Source organism: Dromiciops gliroides, chromosome 2 (genome assembly GCF_019393635.1).
Source record: "Dromiciops gliroides isolate mDroGli1 chromosome 2, mDroGli1.pri, whole genome shotgun sequence".
NCBI classification, from domain to species: Eukaryota; Metazoa; Chordata; class Mammalia; order Microbiotheria; family Microbiotheriidae; genus Dromiciops; species Dromiciops gliroides.
In genome coordinates this window covers 240581963-240602587 of record NC_057862.1, presented here as the reverse complement: position 1 = coordinate 240602587, position 20625 = coordinate 240581963, and positions in this window count along the sequence as shown.

Below are 20625 nucleotides of genomic sequence, written 5' to 3'. Positions count from 1 at the left end.
ACATTTGATCCTGAAGGTAATAGGGAGCTATTGATTGGGGTTGGGGGGAGGTGGTGTGGCCAGGCCTGCATTTTAGGAATATCACTTTGGTAGCTGAGTGGAGAATGGATTGGAGTGAAGAGAAAGGAAAATTCCTGAGACATTTTGGCTGCCATCCTGGGAGAAATGACTGCTTGGACTTTGGTTTCAGTGTCTGTAGAAGAGTCAGCGATTGTAGTCAATATTTAAAGGTGACTGGCTGTCTCTTTTCTTACAGCTAATATGTATTGTGTTTATATGCATATATAGCTAATATATGGATATATACAAGCATATATAGATGTACATATATGTAACTTATCAACAGGAACAGATAATGCAAATTTATACATATTGATGTATATAAACCCCTTTATATAATACACACATATTTAGATGTGCATATATATCCATATATATACACATAGCTCTGCATCATATGTATACAGTATACATATCCATATATATACATATTCATATTATCTGTATTATCTTATTAATTTATTTAGCTGGGGACTTTGATGTTTGTCCTTAAGCCTATGAGATCAGAGTTTTATACTGAAAGAGTTAAGTTTATAGGAAAATTTTCCAGTTTTTATAAACTAGTATGGGGGCTCAAGATTAATTAAGAAATGATCTAGTTTTTGCATTTGTGGTCATGAATGAGGCAATATCAGAACATACCCCTTCATTATCTTTGAACTCAATGTGAAATAATTCATGAAATAATGAGTCAGGTAGCAGGCTGAAGGGTGAAGGTGAAGGGTTGGTGCTCTCATCTCTTAACACATACTATGTGCTTGTCTATGGGATTGATACAAGTGAGTGAGCAAAAAGCCTGCTACACAAATCACCACTACCACCAAAAAAAGGTTCCAATTTTTGTTATTTCATTAAATTGATTAGGGAACTCCCCTGATCAACCTTCTTAATTTATTTTTGTTATCTCCTTCAGTATCTAACACAATGTTCTGCACATAGTAGGTACTTAATAAATGTTAAATTGAATTCTCCTACTGTCAAACAATATTTCCCCCTAAACTCTATTTAATGTTTTAAAAAATTGGAGGTGTAAGCTCTCCTTAATGGGTTTGGCAATTTTATTTCCTTTGTAATTCCCTCAAATAGTGGAGATGAAAGCCCACTTACTAGGGCAGACCCAGAAGGACAGTGTATTTAAAACAGAATTTATCTTACATCCCAATATCTCCCTTGGCTCTAGTTGTTCTTCAGTGGCAGTATAGCCTCTTGGAAATGCCACTGACCTGAAATTCCAGAGACCTGTATTCATGCCACATTTCTATTATTTATGAGCTTAGGAGGGCAAGTCACTTCTCCTTTTTTGAGGCTTAGTTACCCCATATGTTAAGCAGAGATAATAATACTTCCCTACTTAGTTTGTAGGGAAAGCCCTTTGTAAGTTTTAAAGCTCTACACAAATATGTAGTAATTGCTTGAAAGTCAACTGCAATGTAGGAAAAAAAAAAATGACTGCTTGCCAGAACTCTGATCGGTAGGCTCTTAGGCAGGGGATCATGGGGTTAGGAGAGTTAATTATGGGAATAATAGCATTCAGAACTAGAAAGACCTTAGAGATCATCTAGTCCAACTACCTTATTCTACAGATGAGGTAATTGAGGTCTAGAGACTTGAATTGACTTGTCCAATGTCACACAGTTAGTTAATAGCCCAATTTGGATTTGGACTCTTGTGCTATTGAATCTTTAGAGATATGCTATATATGCTATGTTCTTGAGCCCCTGACAGTATATTCTAGCCATAAAGAAATTGAAATTGGGGGCAGCTAGGCAGCTAGGCAGCTCAGTGGATAAAGCACTGGCCGTGGATTCAGGAGGGTTCAAATCTGGCCTCAGATACTTGACACTTACTAGTTGTATGACCCTGGGCAAGTCACTTAACCCTCATTGCCCTGCAAAAAACAAATAAACAAACAAACAAATTTTTAAAAATTTAAAAAAGAAATTGAAACATGTCATCTATTCTTTTCTTCTTTGTTCATCTCCTATCTTCCTCTGCCTTTTCTTCTCTGCTCCTCTGTTCTCTCCTCCTCTCCTATGTTCTTCCTTCTAGTCTTTTTGCCTAGAGACAAGTTTATTGAGCAGCTGTCATCAACCTCTTAAATAATGGTGGAAATGAGGAGCACTCACCCTGAATCCTGAGCAGCTTTGAGAAGTTAAATTTTGCCATTTTAATTAGGAAGGATATGCCTCTGCAAGTGAAACACAAAAACACGATTCTCAAGGGCATTCCTTGGATTACATTTTCATCTAGGTCTCACTGCTGACAGTGAGAGAGAGAAAAAAGAAACAAAAGTAGAAGAACTAATAAATTCTTTTTTGTTATTGTTCAGTCATTTCAGTTCTGTCCAACTCTCTCTATAACTTCTCTTGGTTTTCACTTGATGGAGATCCTGGAATGATTCAAATTTCCTTCTCCAACCCATTTTATAGGTGAGGAAATTGAGGTAAACAGGGTTTAACTGACTTTTCCAGGGTCACACAACTTGTATGTGTCTGAGGTCATATTTGAACTCAGGAAGATGTCTTCCTGATTCCAAGCCCAGAGCTCTATCCAAATTCTTGGCTTGCCAAAATGATACTTTTATTTTTCAACAGGTAGAAGAAGGAACAAGAGGAACAGCTATTCTGGATCAGCATCTTGTCCAAAAGAAGGAACTGGTTACAGTAGTAGAAAGGATGGGGATTTTGAGGAAAATCAACTACTCTACAAGGAGGCAGTTTGTTGTAGCAGAAAGAGAGCTACATTTGGAGTCATGGGATTGGGGTTCAGATTCTGGCTTTGTTACTTACTTCTTGTGTGACCATTAGCAAGTTGCTTCACTTCTCTTGGCCTCAGATTCCTTCTATGTATTAAGATTGTTAAGGTCTCATCTAATTAAATCTGTGATCTTAGTGTGGCCATAATCTGGAGATACTCCTGCCCTGACTCACACTTAAAGGTTGGGCCTCTTAGGGGACTACTCCACTAGGTTCCAAGTACTCTATGAGTTCATATTCCTAAAACAATAGCTTTTGTGCCCCTACCAATGCATCAACCTTTAACAGTCATCCAGTTGACACAAATAGCTCAAAGGTAAGGCATTTATTGAAATAGCCTTGCGTTAATAGTAACAACAAACGATTTCCCCTGTAAAATTGGGTTGTGCTTTCCTACAAATATGCACAGAATCAGTGGAAAGAATGGGCACATACAGAATATTTTAGTAGAGAAGCCCACATACTTAGAGGATGCATGTGGTAAACGCAACTCATATCTCTCATGTTTTGTTTTGTTTTTTTTCTGCTCATGGGGCCCCAGCTCTTTCCCCTTGATGCAGCATCTCTACTAGACATGTTATTCTTCTGGACTACCTATGCCTGTTCCTCTGGAGCTCAATTGAGGTCTGGATAGGGATTCTCTGGGCTTTCTTGCTAGGCACTGTGTCTCCTATTAGGGGAGTTGCTCTGCTGTAAGCTACCATTATCAATGAGGAGGAAAGGGAGGAGAGTTATCCCTTACCTCCCAATGTACCCTGAAAGAGAAGAAAGGGAAAAAGACAGAAGGTGATTACTTCTTAACATTTGGGTTCTTTTACCATAGCAGTCTTCCTCCTAGCATTCCAGATATGAATGATTTCAAAATTTCTCTTGTTATCTTTATTAAAGTCCACCAAGGGTAACTAATCCATTAGTCAACTAACTGATAGCTACTCTATAATTCTATCAGTTTGATTAAGGAACCTCATCATATCTCTTAAATGAATAAAAGAGATCTATAACAAAGGGAAACACCATTTACAAGATGTAAATGGGCTACTTCAATGTCAGAAAGAAGTATTCTTTTACGCTTCATTATTTCTGTTACTTGCTCCTCATTCTGTAGATGGGAATACTCAAAATCTATAAGGGGAAAAACCTTATACCTCATTATCTGTTATCTGCCCTTTATATCTAATAATTTCACCATGTCAGTTGGAGGTGACTTTAACTGATCAAGGAACTCCTGATAAATTCCCTACTGTATTAGAATTTGTGATAGAAAAGGATAAAATATCTGGGTATGGTCTGACATGCACCTGAGATTTTTTGGTGTGTGGATTTCAAAGGGCTCTGACAAAGGAAAGGTAGGATATAAATGGACAAGGAATTCATCAACCAAATTAGATTTTTGAAAGACATGTACTGGAGATGGAAGACAGAATAATGAATGGAGAATCAATACCAAAGTGCGGCACTGTCTTAGGAATAGTGTCAGATGTACTCAAATTCAGAATGAGTTGAGGCTGGCAAGGAAAGCTAAGGACAAAGAAAAAGTTTTAAAAAATCATGTTGGGGAAAAGAGTAGGATCAAGGAAAGGGTAGGGCCACTGTGTGGGAGTAGAGTTAATGAGAACAGTGAATGATGGAAAACATAACTGCTCAACTCTTATTTTGTTTCTATTTGTTCTGTTAAGGAAAAGAAAATTTAGTGAAAAGTATAGAACATTCCATCCAGGCAAATCATTTCAGGTTTTAAAATTTTTTATTTATTTATGTATTTATTCATCCATTTATCTATCCATCTATTTATCCATCCATCCATCCATCTATCCATCCATCCATCCATCCATCTATCCATCCATCCATTCATCTATCTATCCATCTATCTATCTATCTATCTATCTATCTATCTATCTATCTATCTATCTATCTATCTATCTATCTATCTATCTATCTATCTACCTATCTATCTATCTATTGCCAGATATCTTATCATTTGCCCTGATGGTGCACCTATGGCCCTACACAGAGGAGCCAGTCTCTAGAACTGACCTATAGAGATCATGTTCACCTACCCACCTACCTCCTTGGAGGACTTAATCTTTGGAACTCTGCCCTAGGAATGAACTGTCCATTTTGGTGAGTGAGTAGAAATTCATCTGTTTATTGCATTCAGCCCACCCCAGACCATGTTTTATATCCTATCTAGCCAAAGGAACCTAGGGTCAACCTGGGTAGTTTGCCATCTTCCTGGCTGTACATTCATGGCACCATGAATGTACATTCATACATACAATGCATGACTCCCTCTTGCTCTGGAAACAATAATTGGGTAATTCAACTATTGCTATTGGAAAGAGTGGAACAATCAACTTGTGACTTCCAGATCAAAACTACCTTCCCTGGTCAACAGTCCTCTCCCCCTGTTAAAATATGTTTCTTAGGGGCAGCTAGATGGCGCAGTGGATAGAGTACTGGCCCTGGAGTCAGGAGTACCTGAGTTCAAATCCAGCCTCAGATACTTAACACTTACTAGCTGTGTGACCCTGGGCAAGTCACTTAACCCCAATTTCCTCACTAAAAAAAATAAATAAAATTAAAAAAATATATGTTTCTTAACAGCAGAAACTGTCTCACTTTTAAATTCCTATGTCTTTGGGCATAGTTCCAAATTACTCTCCAGAATTGTTGGATCCATTCACAACTCCACCAACGGTGGATTAGTATCCCAGTTTTCCCACATCCCCTCCAACATCCAATATTTTCCTTTTTTGTTATATTTACCACTCTGATAGGTGTGAGGTGATACCTCAGAATTGTTTTAATTTGCATTTCTCTGATCAATAGTGATTTAGAGCATGTTTTCATATGACTATATATAGCTTTGAATTCTTTGTCTGAAAACTGCCTGTTCATATCCTTTGACCATTTATCACCCTAATTACATTTTAAAACAGCTTTTAAACATTTGTTTTTTTTTTTTGTGGGGCAATAAGGGTTAAGTGACTTGCCCAGGGTCACACAGCTAGTAAGTGTCAAGTGTCTGAGGCCATCTTTGAACTTAGGTCCTCCTGAATCTAGGGCCAGTGCTTTAGCCACTGAGCCACCTTGCTGCCCCCAACATTTTTTAAGGTTTTGAGTTCCAAATTTTATTCCTCTCTCCCCCCTCACCCTGAGATAGTTATAAATGTGAAATCATATACAATATTTCCATATTAGTCATTTTGCACAAGAAGACTCAAAAGAAAAAGAAAGTGAAAAGTAGCATGCTTTAATCTACATTCAAACAATATCAATTCTTTCTCTGGAGGTGGATAGTATGCTTCATCATTAGTCCTTTGGAATTGTTTTAGATCTTTGTATTACTGAGAACAGCTAAGTCCTTCACAATTCTTCATCATGCGATATTGCTGTTATTATGTATAATCTTGTTCTGGTTCTATTTACTTCACTTTGCATCAATTCATACAAGTTTTTCTTAGATATTCTAGATCCTAGAATATGTTAATAGACTAGACACAAGGCCAAATCTAATAAGATTAAATTTTGGAGATGATGATGATGGTGGTGGTAGTGGTGGTGGTAACAATAAACTTTAGAGTTTGCAAAGTGCTTTAGATGTTAACTCATTTGATCCTCACAACAACCCTGTGAGGTGGGTATTATTATTACTCCCATTTTACAGAAGAAGAAACTGAGGCTGAGCAAGGTTAAATAACTTATTCAGGGTCACATAGCTAATAAATCTCTGAGGAAGGATTTGAATTCAAGTATTCCTGACTCCAACTATAAAGCTTTATATTTAGTAAAAAAAAAAATCCCCCCAAACTTCACAAGTATAAGTTTCATGTGAAAAAGGTTGAAGGTATTCGGTGGGCTACAAGTTTGATAAGAGACAATGACAGTAGGGAAAAACAATGTGACTTCAGGCTACACTAAGAGGCATAATGTCCAGAATTAGGGAGGTAAGAGTCCCACTGTACATTGCCCTCATCGAACAATATTTGGAGCCTTGTGTTCAGTGGTTAGTAATACATTTTAGGAAAGCCATTGACAAGCTGGAGAGCCGTTCAACTAATTACAGAATCACCTAACTATATTATTATCTATTACTAATTGAGGGAACTGGGGATAGTCAGTCTGGAGAAGAGAAGATTCTGGGGGACATGATAGCTGGATTAAAATATTTAAGAATGATCATGTGGATGAGAGATTAAATTTGTTGTGCTTGGCTCCAGAAGGGAATATTTGGAACAATGGGTGAAATGTTGTCAAGGCAGATTTTGACTTGCTTTGGAAAGCATTGCCCAATAATTGGAGTTATTCTAAAGTGGAATAGATTTCCTTAAGAAGGTTCTTCATCCCCAACCCCTCCCCGCTTTAGGTATTCAAACCAAGGTACAGAGTAAATTCTTATTGAAGTATGCATTAGGCTTCTGAGGCCCCTTCCAACTTTTAGATTTTGTGCAAATGCATTTTTCCCTTTCTGTATTTCACACTGTCATCTATGATTTTATGAATGACAGAAAATTTTCAATGTAATTCACTTATGTCTGAGATCTCATTGACATGGCTATTTTTTCCAATGATGTAGAATTCAAGTAATACAGACCTTTGTATCTTGTGTCCATCTCCTCCCATATGCCTTCCAAAGGAGGTCCCATCCCACATGCTGGTGACTTTCCTGGACTTCTGACATAGTGAGGATACCACTGGAGTACTTGGACCATCCATCAGTCATCTATGGTTTTTGATATATGACCAATTCATTATCTTCCCCTCCATGGATTAGAATAGAATTTTAATTTTTCTTTCAATTACATCTGAATTCAATAAAAACCCAAGTTTCTACACACACTCCTCAAAAAAAAATCATGCTTCACTTGAGATCAATTATAAAGAAAAATCATAATGCATAAATGAACTGGTATCATTTGTGCCTTTCTCTTTTAACTAGAAAGACTAGAATTTAGAATATCTCAAAGGATCAAGAAAAAGGATGAAAATTTCAAAATAAAATTATAATTAATTTTTTTATACCTGCCTGGTCTTTCTGGTGTTCAAGCCTCCATTTTCCTGATGACATCCTTTACTTCTGTTTATTCAGTTTGTTCATTGATGTAGCCTTTTTTCCATATATTATGTGCTTCTTGCTGCAAAGGCAGCTATGTAGTACAGTAGCTAGGGATATGTGAATAGCAGATATGCCCAGTGGGGCATAGAGTCAAAAAGACCTGAGTTATAATGTGGTCTTGGATGCTTACTAGCAGTATGACCATGGCCAAGTCACTTCCTCAATTCCAAAATGGGCTTAATAATAATAGCATTTCCTTCCTGGGGTAGTTGTGAGGACTAAATGAGATAATATTTGTAAAACAGCACAGTGCCTGCCCATAAGAGGTGCTTAAAAATGTTTGTTTCCTTCTTCCTTTCCTTCCTCTTCATTGCCCTCTGTGTGATGGTCATTTTGATTCTTTGGAGGCAGTAATGTTCCATGTCTTGTAACCATATACTGATACCAGTAGTTCATTGGCATTAAAAGATGGGTCTCTATTTCTTTTTGTGTGTGTGAGGAGGCAATGAGGGTTAAATGACTTGCCCAGGGTTACACAGCTAGTAAATGTCATGTATCTGAGGCCAGATTTGAACTCAGGTCCTCCTGAATCCAGGGCTGGTGCTTTATTCACTGTGCCACCCAGATGCCCCTGGATCTCTATTTCAAGAAGAAGTCTAGGGGTATTAAAGGAGATTTGAAATATCCTGAAGATAATCCAGATCACTCTACTCTTCCTCCTCTTATTCTGAATGCAACTCATTGTCCATTTGTACTATCTGTCCTAGACAGAGATAAACTCTAGTTGTACTTTCAACTTCATGTCATAACCTTGACAATTCATAACTTTTATGCATTTGTGATGAATGAAAGGTTTGAGAGATATAATTTCTGAGTAATGGATCATTTTATTAATTATGGTTAGCAAATAATAAAAGGATGGTCATTTGGCCTTCTCTTGTAAATCAAAGACTCCTCCTGGAGGCCTCTTGACCTTTATATACCTTTGGACGAGTGGGTGTTCCTGAGAGGTAGCAATCAATTCTGATTGGTTAACAATTAATAAAAGAATGAATATTATAAAGAGAGGGGGACCTATTTTAATGAGGGGTGAGGGTATGTGACTCTGATCATTCAATTTTGGACAAAGATGATTTATCTCTACCCAGACGACCTCCACCAAGGACAATCTAGACAAAGGAGGTCCACCTCCACTCAGACCTGTAAACACGATGGACCCAAATTCAGTTATACTAGAATCTCTTTTCCTTTTGACCAAATCTAAGATTTCTCAGCTGGGTAAGTCTCACCTGAGATTTCATTTCATCATCAGCCCAGTCCTTCAGAGCTTTGACCTAATCTTCAAATGAGGAAATAGGAAGGGAAAAAAATCCTGGATTTCCTCAATATTAACAATTGGTTATTTAATAGTCATTTCTTTCATACTTGATTTTTTTCTTCATGAATAGCTAGGCCAAACTCTTTTGAGTGGGTTACAGACCTCTTCCAGATGACTCTTCAAAACTCTGGAGTTTATAAAATCAGCATGCTGTCATCAGTAAACAGGAGTGACCAGAAGACCTCATCATCCATAGGAACTCTCTTTCCAACTTGGAACTCCCTGTTTTGAGCTTCATCTTATGTTTATGATTAAATGTTTGTGGACCAATGTTATCTTTATTTGATCTTTCATGAAACCTTGAGAGTGTTCTAACATAACTATAGTATATATTTTGTTGTAAGAGAGTCTTAAAGGTTACATTTTTCTCTATTGAATCATATGCCCCAAAGTGGCTTGAATAATATACATCTTTCAGTCAATCATGTGATGGAAAAGATAAGGTCTACTGTGGAATGTCACTTGTGAAAGCCATCCTGTTCCCTAAGAAGACTCTCACTGATGAATTAATGAATGTATAGATATGTTTTTTTTTTAACATATAGGCCAAGGACAGCTAAGAGATCTATGGATAGATTTCAGGAGGGGTCTGCAAATTTGGATGGTAAAATCAAAATCACATCTTTATTTTCACCAGTGTCCATATTTCCTTTGACTATTTAAGAACATTATTTTGTGAAGGAATCCATAGGCTTTCCCAGACTGCTAATGGGGTCCATGACACAAAAAAGGTTAAGAACTCCTAGTTGCAGATGATGTTCATGAAAATTATAGAGGGGAAAGTAGGCGTATAGCTTAAGAGTTGGTGATATTCTCTGTTTCCCCTTTTTCATAATAAAAGGGCTGAATTTTTTCCTCTCACACCTTTCATATCTTCTCCTCCTTCAGATACTCTATGGAATGATCCCTCAGTGCCCTAATCCTGCCTCAGTCATTGACTACTTGTGATTTGGGAAAGTCATTTAACTTTTCAGGGATAAACTAGATGGCCCTGAAGCCCCTTATAACTCTAAATCTATGATCACAATTATTTATATCTGGAACTGTAATGTTAGAATATAAGGTTATATTTCTAATATCCTTGATGAAAGAATATGTCACAAAAATCTTGTCATATTCCCCACTCCACCCCCATTCTTCTTTAGTCTACTTCCCTACTTCCATTTCCTTTTTTAAATGCCCTCATAGTGCTTAATTAGATCTTTCACCAAACTTTCTTTAAATCAGGAGTCATTAATCTGAGGTCTTTGAACTGCTCTTAAAAAGTATATTGATAACGCTAGTCATTCCCCTATTGAGAAATGATCAAATGATATGAACAGGCAGTTTCAGATGAAGATATCAAAGCTATTGCCATATGAAAAAATATTCTAAATCACTATTGATTAGAATAATGCAGATTAATACAACTGTGAGGTACCACCTCATACCTATCAACTTGGCTAATATGACAAAAAAGGAAAATAATAAATGTTGGAGAAGCTGTGGGAAAATTGGAACACTAATGCATTGTTGGTGGAGCTGTGAACTGATCCAACCATTCTGGAGAACAATTTGGAACTATGCATAAAGGGCTCTAAAACTGTGCATACCCTTTGACCCAGCAATACCACTACTAGGTGTGTATCTCAAAGAGATCATAAGAAAGGGAAAAGGACCCACATATATAAAAATAATTTATAGCTGCTCTTTTTGTGGTGGTAAAGAATTGGAAATTGAGGGGATTCCCATCAATTGGGGAATGGCTGAACAAGTTGTGGTATATGAATTTAATGGAATACTATTGTGCAGGAGAATTTCAGAGAAACCTGGAAGGATTTACATGAACTGATGCTGAGTGAGAAGAGCAGAACCAGGAGAACGTGGTACACAGTATCAACAACATTGTGTAATCAACTGTGATAGACTTAACTCTTCTCAGCAATACAATGATCCAAGGTAATTCCAAAGGACTCATGATGGAAAATGCTCTCCACATCCAGAAAAAAGAACTGTGGAATCTGAATGCAGATTGAACCATACTGTTTCTACTTTTTTTTTTTTTCTTTCTCTTTTGAGATTTTCCCCTTTTGTTCTAATTCTTCTTTCACAACTTGACTAATGCAGAAATATGCTTAATGTGATTGTACATATAAAACGTATATCAGATTGCTTTCTGTCTTGTGGAGGGGGGAGGGAAGGGAAGGAGGGAGAAAAATTTGGAACTAGAAATCTTATAAAAACAAATGTTGAAAACTATCTTTACATGTAACTGGAAAATAATAAAATACGTTTATGATTTTAAAAAGCTTCCCCCCAAAGAAAGTATTTTGATAACTATGTTTCACTATAATTGGTTTCCTTTATAATCTTCTATATTTTATTTCATGCATTTAAAACAATTCTGAAAAGAGTGTTACCAGGCCATCAAAGGGGTACATGACACAAGAGAGGTTAAGAAGCCCTGCTTTAAAGTGATTTTTCTGGTCTTCTGCATTTTTTCCCTTCACTTTATGTGTGATTGGCAATGATTATTCCATCATTCTTCCCTCTTCTCCATAAGATTGACGTCTAGAATATAGGAATCTCTAAATAAAAGCTTATTGATAAGATTTTTTAAAAATTAGCTTATATTCTAAGCTAGTGTTGTCAAATTCAGATAGAAACTAGAAACAGATCCCTGTATCCACATATTGACTTAGAAAACCACAACTTAACATGATCTATATTGTATTATATTTTTATTTATTTTGTTAATTATTTCCCAATTGCATTTTAATTTGGTTTGGACCCACTTGGGAGTGTTGTGGGCCACAAGAGGCTGCTAAGTCACTGTTGCCTTTGGCTAGCATCTCTCTGACTTCTTGGCAAATAAGTTGTGTTTGCTGACTAAGGTGCTTTTCAGGCCCTTTTGGTCTCCTTGTGGTGGCGATTGATTTTCACTGGCTGTGCTTCCATATGAGCTTATAATAATTGGTGCCAGTGTCCTTTCTGTTGTAATTTGGTTGATAAAAATAGCACCTGAAGATTATTCTGATCAATATGAAGGAAGTTAAGAAAAGTGCTCAGGTCTTATCAGACGGAGAGATGCTCCTTCCATTTACACTTATTTTAGCAATCTAACCCCAAACTTCTTAAACTGTGGGCATGATCCCATATGGGGTCACATAACTGAATGTGGGGGTTGTGAAAAATCTGGTGGTGAATGTTTGATTTGGATACCTGTTATATATATCTATGTATACATATACACAGATTATATGTATAACCTATATACCCAGAGTCATGTAAAAATTTCCCAGGTGAAAAGAGGTTGTGAAAGGAAAAAGTTTAAGAAGCCCTGATCTAATTAATAATAGCAATATTGTAAAGATAATCTGGACATCTAGGTGGCACAGTCAAGAAGACTCATCTTTATGAATTCAAATCTGGCCTCAGACACTGACTAGCTATGTGACCCTGGGCAAGTCACTTACCCTGTTTGCCTCAGTTAATTCATTTGCCTCTGTCAAATGAATGAGAGAGGGAAATGGCAAACCACTCCAGTATTTTTGTCAAGAAAACCCCAATTGTGGTCATGAAGAGAGGGACACAACTGAAAAATGACTAAACAGCAAAGATAACCAACTGTGAAAAACTTAGTAACTCTGATCAATAAAATGATCCACCACAACTCCAAAAGACTCATGATATAAAAAACTATCCACCTTCAGAGAGAGAACTGTTGGACTCAGAGTATGGATTAAAGATTTTTTTCTTTATTTTTCTTTCTTTATTTCTCAGAACATAGTTAATACATAAATATGTTTTGCATGATTATATATGAATAATGGTTTTGTATTTCTAACCCTTTCAATGTATGGGAAGAGACTGGAGGGAGGTAGAGAATTTGCAACTGAAAATAAAAATAAAACGAGACTTATTTCAGGTCTCGTCTTGGCTGTGTCTATCCACCCTAAGAACCAGTTTGTGTTATGTCCAGAAAGGACCAATCCTTTTAGAGATTTCTTTTTTGATATGTCAGGGAATGACAAGGGAATGGAATTAATGTCAATGATAAGCTTAACAATCTGTTTTATTGGAAAGAAGCCCCTAAACACTGAAATCACTGCAAGAAGCTATCCTGAAAGAGAATGAAAACCTGGAAGAGGCAGGATAATTTTGAGTAAAGCTTATCTGATCAGTTGTTCAGAGAACTTTCTCCCTCTCTTTCCCCTTCTATAGAAGTTTACATTTGGATAGGAAGAAGAAAGGCAGAAGTATGTGTGTATGATTGTTTGCTACTTGGAAAAGTCAGTGGTACATACAATGCCCATTAGGAAGTAGTTCCACATTCACTGAGGGCAGCTAGGTGATGCAGTGGATAGAATGCCAGGCCTGGTCCTGAGTTCAAATTTGACCTCAGACACTGTGTGACCCTAGGCAAGTTACTTAACCCTGTTTGCCTCAGTTTCCCCATCTGTCAAATGAGCTGAAGAAAGAAATGGCAAACCACTCCAGTATCTTTGCCAAGAAAACCCCAAATGGGGTCACGAAGAGTCAAAAACAACTGAAATAACTAAACAACAAAGCAGTGTCCCAGCTTCTGAAAAGAATCATGGCCAAGGACATTCTTTCTAACCCCATGCTTTGATCCTGATATAGATGTGATTGCATGGTCCCACTGAATTTCTGGTTGTTTTTTTCCTTTTGTTATATTATACAGAAGTTTTCACTGTGAATGTCACCATTATCATAATTCACACTTACACAGTATAGTTCACAAAGCACTTTCCCATATATTATCTCATTTAATCCTCACAACAAACCTGTGAGGTAGGTATTATTATTACCTTCATTTTACAGATGAAGACACTGAGGCACAGAGAAATTAAATGATTTGTCCAAGGTCACATAGTATCTGAGGTAGGATTCTAACACAGGTTTCACTGACCCTAAGGCCAGCACTATATCCACTCTATTGCAATGCCTAGCAAAAAGAATTGACATTTGTATAAAGCTTCGAAATGTGCAAAGCACTTTATTTCTTTTGAACTTCACAACAACTCCTTGAAGTATACAGTTATTATTCCCATTTTAGAAAGGGGGAAATAAGATCAAAGGGGTTCAGTGTCACACAGTTAGTAAGTATCAGAAGTAAGATTTGACTCCAGATCTTTTTTGGGGGGGCAGGGCAATGAGGGTTAAGTGACTTGCCCAAGGTCACAAAGCTAGTAAGTGTCAAGTGTCTGAGTTCAGATTTGAACTCAGGTCCTCCTGAATCCAGGGCTGGTACTTTATCCACTGTGCCACCTAGCTGCCCCCTCCAGATCTTCTTGATCCCAAGTCCTGCCTTCTCACCTGTCTGGGTTGGATCCATTATGATCTTAGGATCATTAGTATAGATAGATTTTGTCCTTGTTGTTCAGCTGTTTTTTTCAGTCCTGTCTGACTCTGTGACCCCATTTGGGGTTTTCATGGCAAAGATGCTGGAGTGCTTTGTCCTCTTCTTCTCTAGTTTGTTTGACAGATGAAGAAATGGAGGCAAACAGGGTGAAGTGACTTGCCCAGGGTCACATGTAAATGTCTGAGGCCAGATTTGAACTCAAGAAGACAAGTCTTTCTGATGCCAGGCCTGGCATTCTTTCCACTATGACTCTTGGTTGCCCCCAAAAGACTTTACAAGCCATATAAGCTAACTCCTCACTTTATAGATGGAGAAACTAAGGCCTAGAGAAGTTATATGACTTGGCCAAAGTCATATAGTAGTAAATTGGGAGCTAAGATTTGAACCCAGGTTCTCCGACTCCAAATTCAGGACTTCTTTCACTATGAAATTGTCAAGTCAAGTCATCAAACATTTATTAAGAATCTAATATGAGGGGGCAGCTAGGTGACCCAGTGGATAAAGCACCGGCCCTGGATTCAGGAGGACCTGAGTTCAAATCCAACCTCAGACACTTGACACTAGCTGTGTGACGCTGAGCAGGTCACTTAACCCTCATTGCCCTGAAAAAAAAGAATCTACTATGTGCTAGGTACTGTGCTAGCGCAATGTGGGATCTTGTAAGCTTTGGAATTCTTCAAAGTTCTTTTTGGTCTGACTAATTTCTTACCTGCTATTCTTTGAAGACTTTCCTATTTTTTTCTCACTTGGACAATTATCATTTTTTGGAAACATATTTTTGGTTTCTAGTTTCAGGGAACTGATATTTTTATTTTCAGCTCATAGTCATCTTGGGCTTCTAATGGATTTTTTAAAAGTCTATAGGCTTCCTATGTTTTCATGTGTCATAACTCGACCTTTTCTCCTTGACTAATGCCATCATCTTGTCACAATTCCCTCCTTAAAAATGGAGTAACTATACAAGCAATTTCTTCAGTATTCTTTTCCCCATCAGGATGTTGAATTGAACTGTGTTGGGAACACTATTACAAAACAACACCCCCACAGAGTAAAGGGAGCCTTTTCAAGGAGTAACATCCTCTTATGGTGGCCTTTAATGTATAATCTCTAAAGACATTCAAAGCTGTGTTGTGTTTCAGCTACTATAGGCAAAAATGAATTTTAAAAGACAAGAGAAAGAACATCCAGTTGACAAAATTTTATCATACCTACTATAGAAGGATGAAATTAAGTGGTGTCCAATTCAGTTAAAAGGCCAGAAGTTCCCTATTCCTGACCCCATCCCTACGAAGTAGTTACTAGCCCCATTTTCCAGATTGAGAAAGTGAGTGATAGAAGGATGGAATTATTTTACCTCAAGTCATAGACATAGTGGGCATCTACAGCATAGGTCCAGCTCTTCATGACCCCATTTGGGGTTTTCTTTGCAAAGATACTAGAATGGTCTGCCATTTCTTTCTCCAGTTCATTTTACAGATGAGGAAACTGAGGCAAACAAGGTTAAGTGAATTGCCAAGGGTCACACAGCTAGTAAGTGTCTGATACTAGATCTAAACTCAGGAAGATGATCTTTCCTGATTCCAAGCCCAGTGTTCTATCCACTGCACCAACTAATAGCCACAGGATAAATAGGAAATAATTAAAAGATAGAAATTACTGGAATTAAGCGGGGATGGGGGTGGGAAAACCTTCCTTTAGAAGGCAGGATGTTAGTTAGGATTTAAAAGAAGCTGGGGAGGCCAGTAGTCAGAGTGGATGAGGAAGAGTGATCCATGCATGGGAGAAACAGAAAGAATGCCCCTAATCAAGAGATCAAATATCTTGTTAAGGGAACAGCCAGAAGACCAGTGTCTCTGGATAGAAGAGTCAACATTGGAAACTAAGGTGTAAGAAGACTTTCTCTCCTATAATGAGAGGATTGGCGGGTGGAGCAATAAACTCCTCCCAAAGCCTTCCTTTATAGAAGGCTCAAAATTTTCCAACTAAACTCTTCATTTTCCATTAGTTGCTATATTTGGTTTTGACTCCACAAATATCATGCCCTTGTGCCAGGTACCTCCTGGTTGCTCCTCCCCCTGCCTTTTTTTTTTTTTTGCAGGGCAATGGGGGTTAAGTGACTTGCCCAGAGTCACACAGCTAGTGTTAAGTGTCTGAAGCCGGATTTGAACTCAGGTACTCCTGAATCCAAGGCCAGTGTCTTATCCACTGCGCCACCTAGCTTCCCCCCCTGCCTTTTTAAAATTAAAATTTATTTTGTTTTTAATTTATGAAGTAAAACAATCATTTCCATAACATAGTGTAATAAAAGGATGCAAATCTACTATGTATAACTTGCTATTGCTTTTAAATATATAACAAAGTTATCATGTACATTTCTTTTTTCCTTTTTTTCTCTCCCCCAATATTGATAGCCACCATCAGTCATAAATAGGTATATATGTATTTGTAAAATTATTATATACATACTTCCATTCATCAGTTCCCTTTTAGCTTCCTTTTGTGTATTGTCTTTCTTCATTAGATTATAAACTCCTTGAGGACAAGGATTGTCTTTCTTTTTCTCATTTGTATTCACCATGCTTAGCACAATGCCTGGCACATTGCAGACACTTAATTGATGTTTATTGACTATTGACCTCCTCTGAATCTCATTTTCCTCAACTATGCATGCTCTGGACCTACTTTCCTAACCCCTACTAGCATGGGGTGGAGGTGGGGAGGGGGAGGACCCCCCTCAGGGCTCTAGGGTTAACTCAGAGGAGTTGGGGGGGTGTCTTTCTTAATGCTCTAGCTCACAATTTCCATCAATGTGTTTGTCTTCTAACTGAATCTAATATTAATTACCCAGCCAGACTTAATTACCTTATAGGAAGAGTTATTTCCTATGGTAGTCTAGTAAGAACAGTTGATACATAAAATTCCCTCCTAAAGTGTGGGATATACTCTCCCATAAGTACATCAGAGTCTGGGGGGTAAGTGAGGTCAAACTCAAAGCATGTGTGGCAAAAGGGTAACTCACAGCTCCTGGAAGTCCTTTTGCTGAAGCCCTAAAGAGCCCTTTGGTATGACATCACTTCTCTGCTGAGCTCTTTATAAAGTCTTGAAAATGCATTTTTTAAAAATCAGGTCCAATCTGTTCTTGGCTCCTAATTCATACTTGCCATTGCTGACTCTAGAAACAGTGCTAGGACTCTGAGGAGTCTGGTTTTCTGAAGTTCATGAGAAACTCCTTCAGCCATGCTATCCTCCCCATCAAGCAATGCCTTCTGAGGGACTTGGATGGAGGCTTCCACCACTAATCTATTAGACATTCAAATCTTTGATGTCTTTGAAAGCCACTGGATGAACTGGAGTAACTGACAGAGGAAATCGGGACTTAGTCACTCCAGTTCATCCAATGCCTTTTAAAGACATCTGAATGCTGATCACTACCCTTACAAAAGTATGGATATTAATAATTAGACTAATAACCTCAATCTGGGCTGAGTGGGATATGGTGGACTTGAGTCAGTTTAGACTCTGAAACTTATCAGATTATTCTGTCTATGTTTAGTCCCATTGTTAAATCATATATCTTGCTTTGCTGAACTTAGTGTCTCTTGTTAGCCATTCCGTCGCTACCCTCTTGTCCCCCCTTGCTTTATGACCTTGTTTTATGACCAAGCAGGAGAGCTGTCTCCTGTTAGTGCAGACTTACCCTGACACTACCTCTCCCCTCTTGCATTCCTAAGCCCCAGCTCAAATAAATCTGTCTACCATCTCTCCCTTCTCTCCCTTTGCCCCCTCCTTACATGGGTGGAGTGGTTTCACCCTTTCCCCCTCCCCTTCCCCCAGCTCTCAGACATAGCTGAGCATGCATCCATACCATGATCATGAGCTGAACATACATCCTGGGTGAGACAGGATTGGATGTTAGATTGTGAGCTCACCCTGTGTATGAGGGAATCCCCCCCCTCAAAACTTCCATAAAAACCCAACTCATGAGCTCATTAGCATGGTCCTCACCTCTTGCATAGGGTCGCTCATTCTCATGAGAATGAAATAAATCTGTCTCTGCTTGACTTGGTAGTCTCCTTGAATTATTTGGGTAAACTGAGGCAAATTGTCATTATACATGGGCCATGACCAATATGTCTTGCACTGGACTGCGATGACTCTGGAGGAGAGAGTGGGGACTGATGCACAGCTCTGCCTCACTTAAATCCAATTAACTTACAAGTCAAGACATAACCCTCGTAATGTCATCGGTCCTCTTCCAGAACAAGGAGTGAACAACAACAATGATAACCTCAATAGAAATCACCTTTTGAATGATAAAATGGTAGTTGGAATCAAAGATGTATATGACTAATAAATTAGTGGTGGAAACCTCCATCCAAACTCGACCTGGAGTCAGAAAGACTCATCTTCCCGAGGTCAAATTTGGGCAAGTCATTTTACCTTGTTTACCTCAGTTTCTTCATCTGTAAAGTGAGCTGGAGAAGGAAATGGCAAACTACTCCAATATCTTTGCTTTCTAAATATTACCTCATTTTATCTTCATAACAACCCATGAGATAGGTGCTATTATTATCCCCATTTTCCAGATGAGGAAATGGAGGCAAAAAGAAGTTAAACCTTAAGGGCCAAGAATCTAGACTTACTGTCTCAAGCACCAAATAAAACCAAAATTCCTTCCACCTTCTCCTCCCAGACAATGCCTACCTTTTCCCACTGGCTCAGTTTGGTGTTGTAACCCTTTGCTCATTGACCTCTCAAATAGAGAGGTCAATCTGCAAGCTGCAGATTACTCAAAGTTTCCATGCTGTAATGACTCAGCCTTCTCCAAGCAAAGAGCTTATGGTTTTAGCCCTTGGGGCCACATGACTCCCTTCCTTTGCTCTTTCAGGGAGCTTATAAGACAAAGTTAATAATAAACAGCATAACTTTTGGGTTTTTTAATAATTGTAGCTCAGAGTCCTCAAGCCAAGGTGAAAGTCCTGTCTATTCGGATAGATATTAGTATCCCCCTTCTAGTCCTGTTTCTAATCCTTTGGCTACTACACTAATCACCATCACCCCCATTTGCACTCAGCATTCAATTAAAGACATGCAATATTCTAAAGCAATTAAGATAGAGTTTATCTTTATCTGGGGAAAGCTGGCTTGAAAATGCTATTAAAAACAAATAATCAACTTTTAAAAAAGAACAATAAACTCTATATTTAAATCTCTTTCCTTTTGGATGAAAGAGAGTTACTTAGTGTCTTCATGACCCCATTGGGGTTTTCTTGGCAAAGATACTAGAGTGGTTTGCCATTTCCTTTTCCAGCTTATTTTACAGATGAAGAAACTGAGGCAAACAAAGTGAAGTGACTTGCCCAGGGTCACACAGCTCAGAAGTGTCTGAGGCCAGATTTGAGCTCAGAAAGATACTCTATTCAGTGTACCACATCTATATCCATATGGAAGAGAGAGGAGAGGGGAAAGAAAAACAAAAATGATAAAGCACTTCAGAGCCATTGGGTTTCTTAGAAAAGGGCAAGTTTACCATACTTTGGACCTGAGATGCCTCATCTACCTGGTGGACAAATATTCTGGTCACTCTGGTAGAGTTTGGACATGCTTAATGCCATTTTCCTCTGCTTTTCCCATTGACCCATCTGTGCAGATATGTCTGTGTTTTTCTTCTGTCTCTATAGCAGAATGATCCCACCCTGGAAAACTCTGACTTTCAGCTCAAACCTGAGATAGACCAATGTCTTCTTGGGCTGGGAAGACTACATATCCCAGAAGTCCATGTAGGCATTCTAAAACCTGTGCCTGACTTGCAGGCTTTGGTCCCAGGTCGAGTCGACATTTGATAAACTAAGTGAAAGAATGCCAATTTCAGCTGGTTATATCTGCTCAATCACCAGGCCATACAATGACTCTCTATAGGAGTTTTTGTAAAAGAACTGGAAAAGTTTTTATTGTTTGTTTTGTTTTGGTCTTCTATGTCTTGTTGGAGCCCTGGTATTATTAGTCCAAA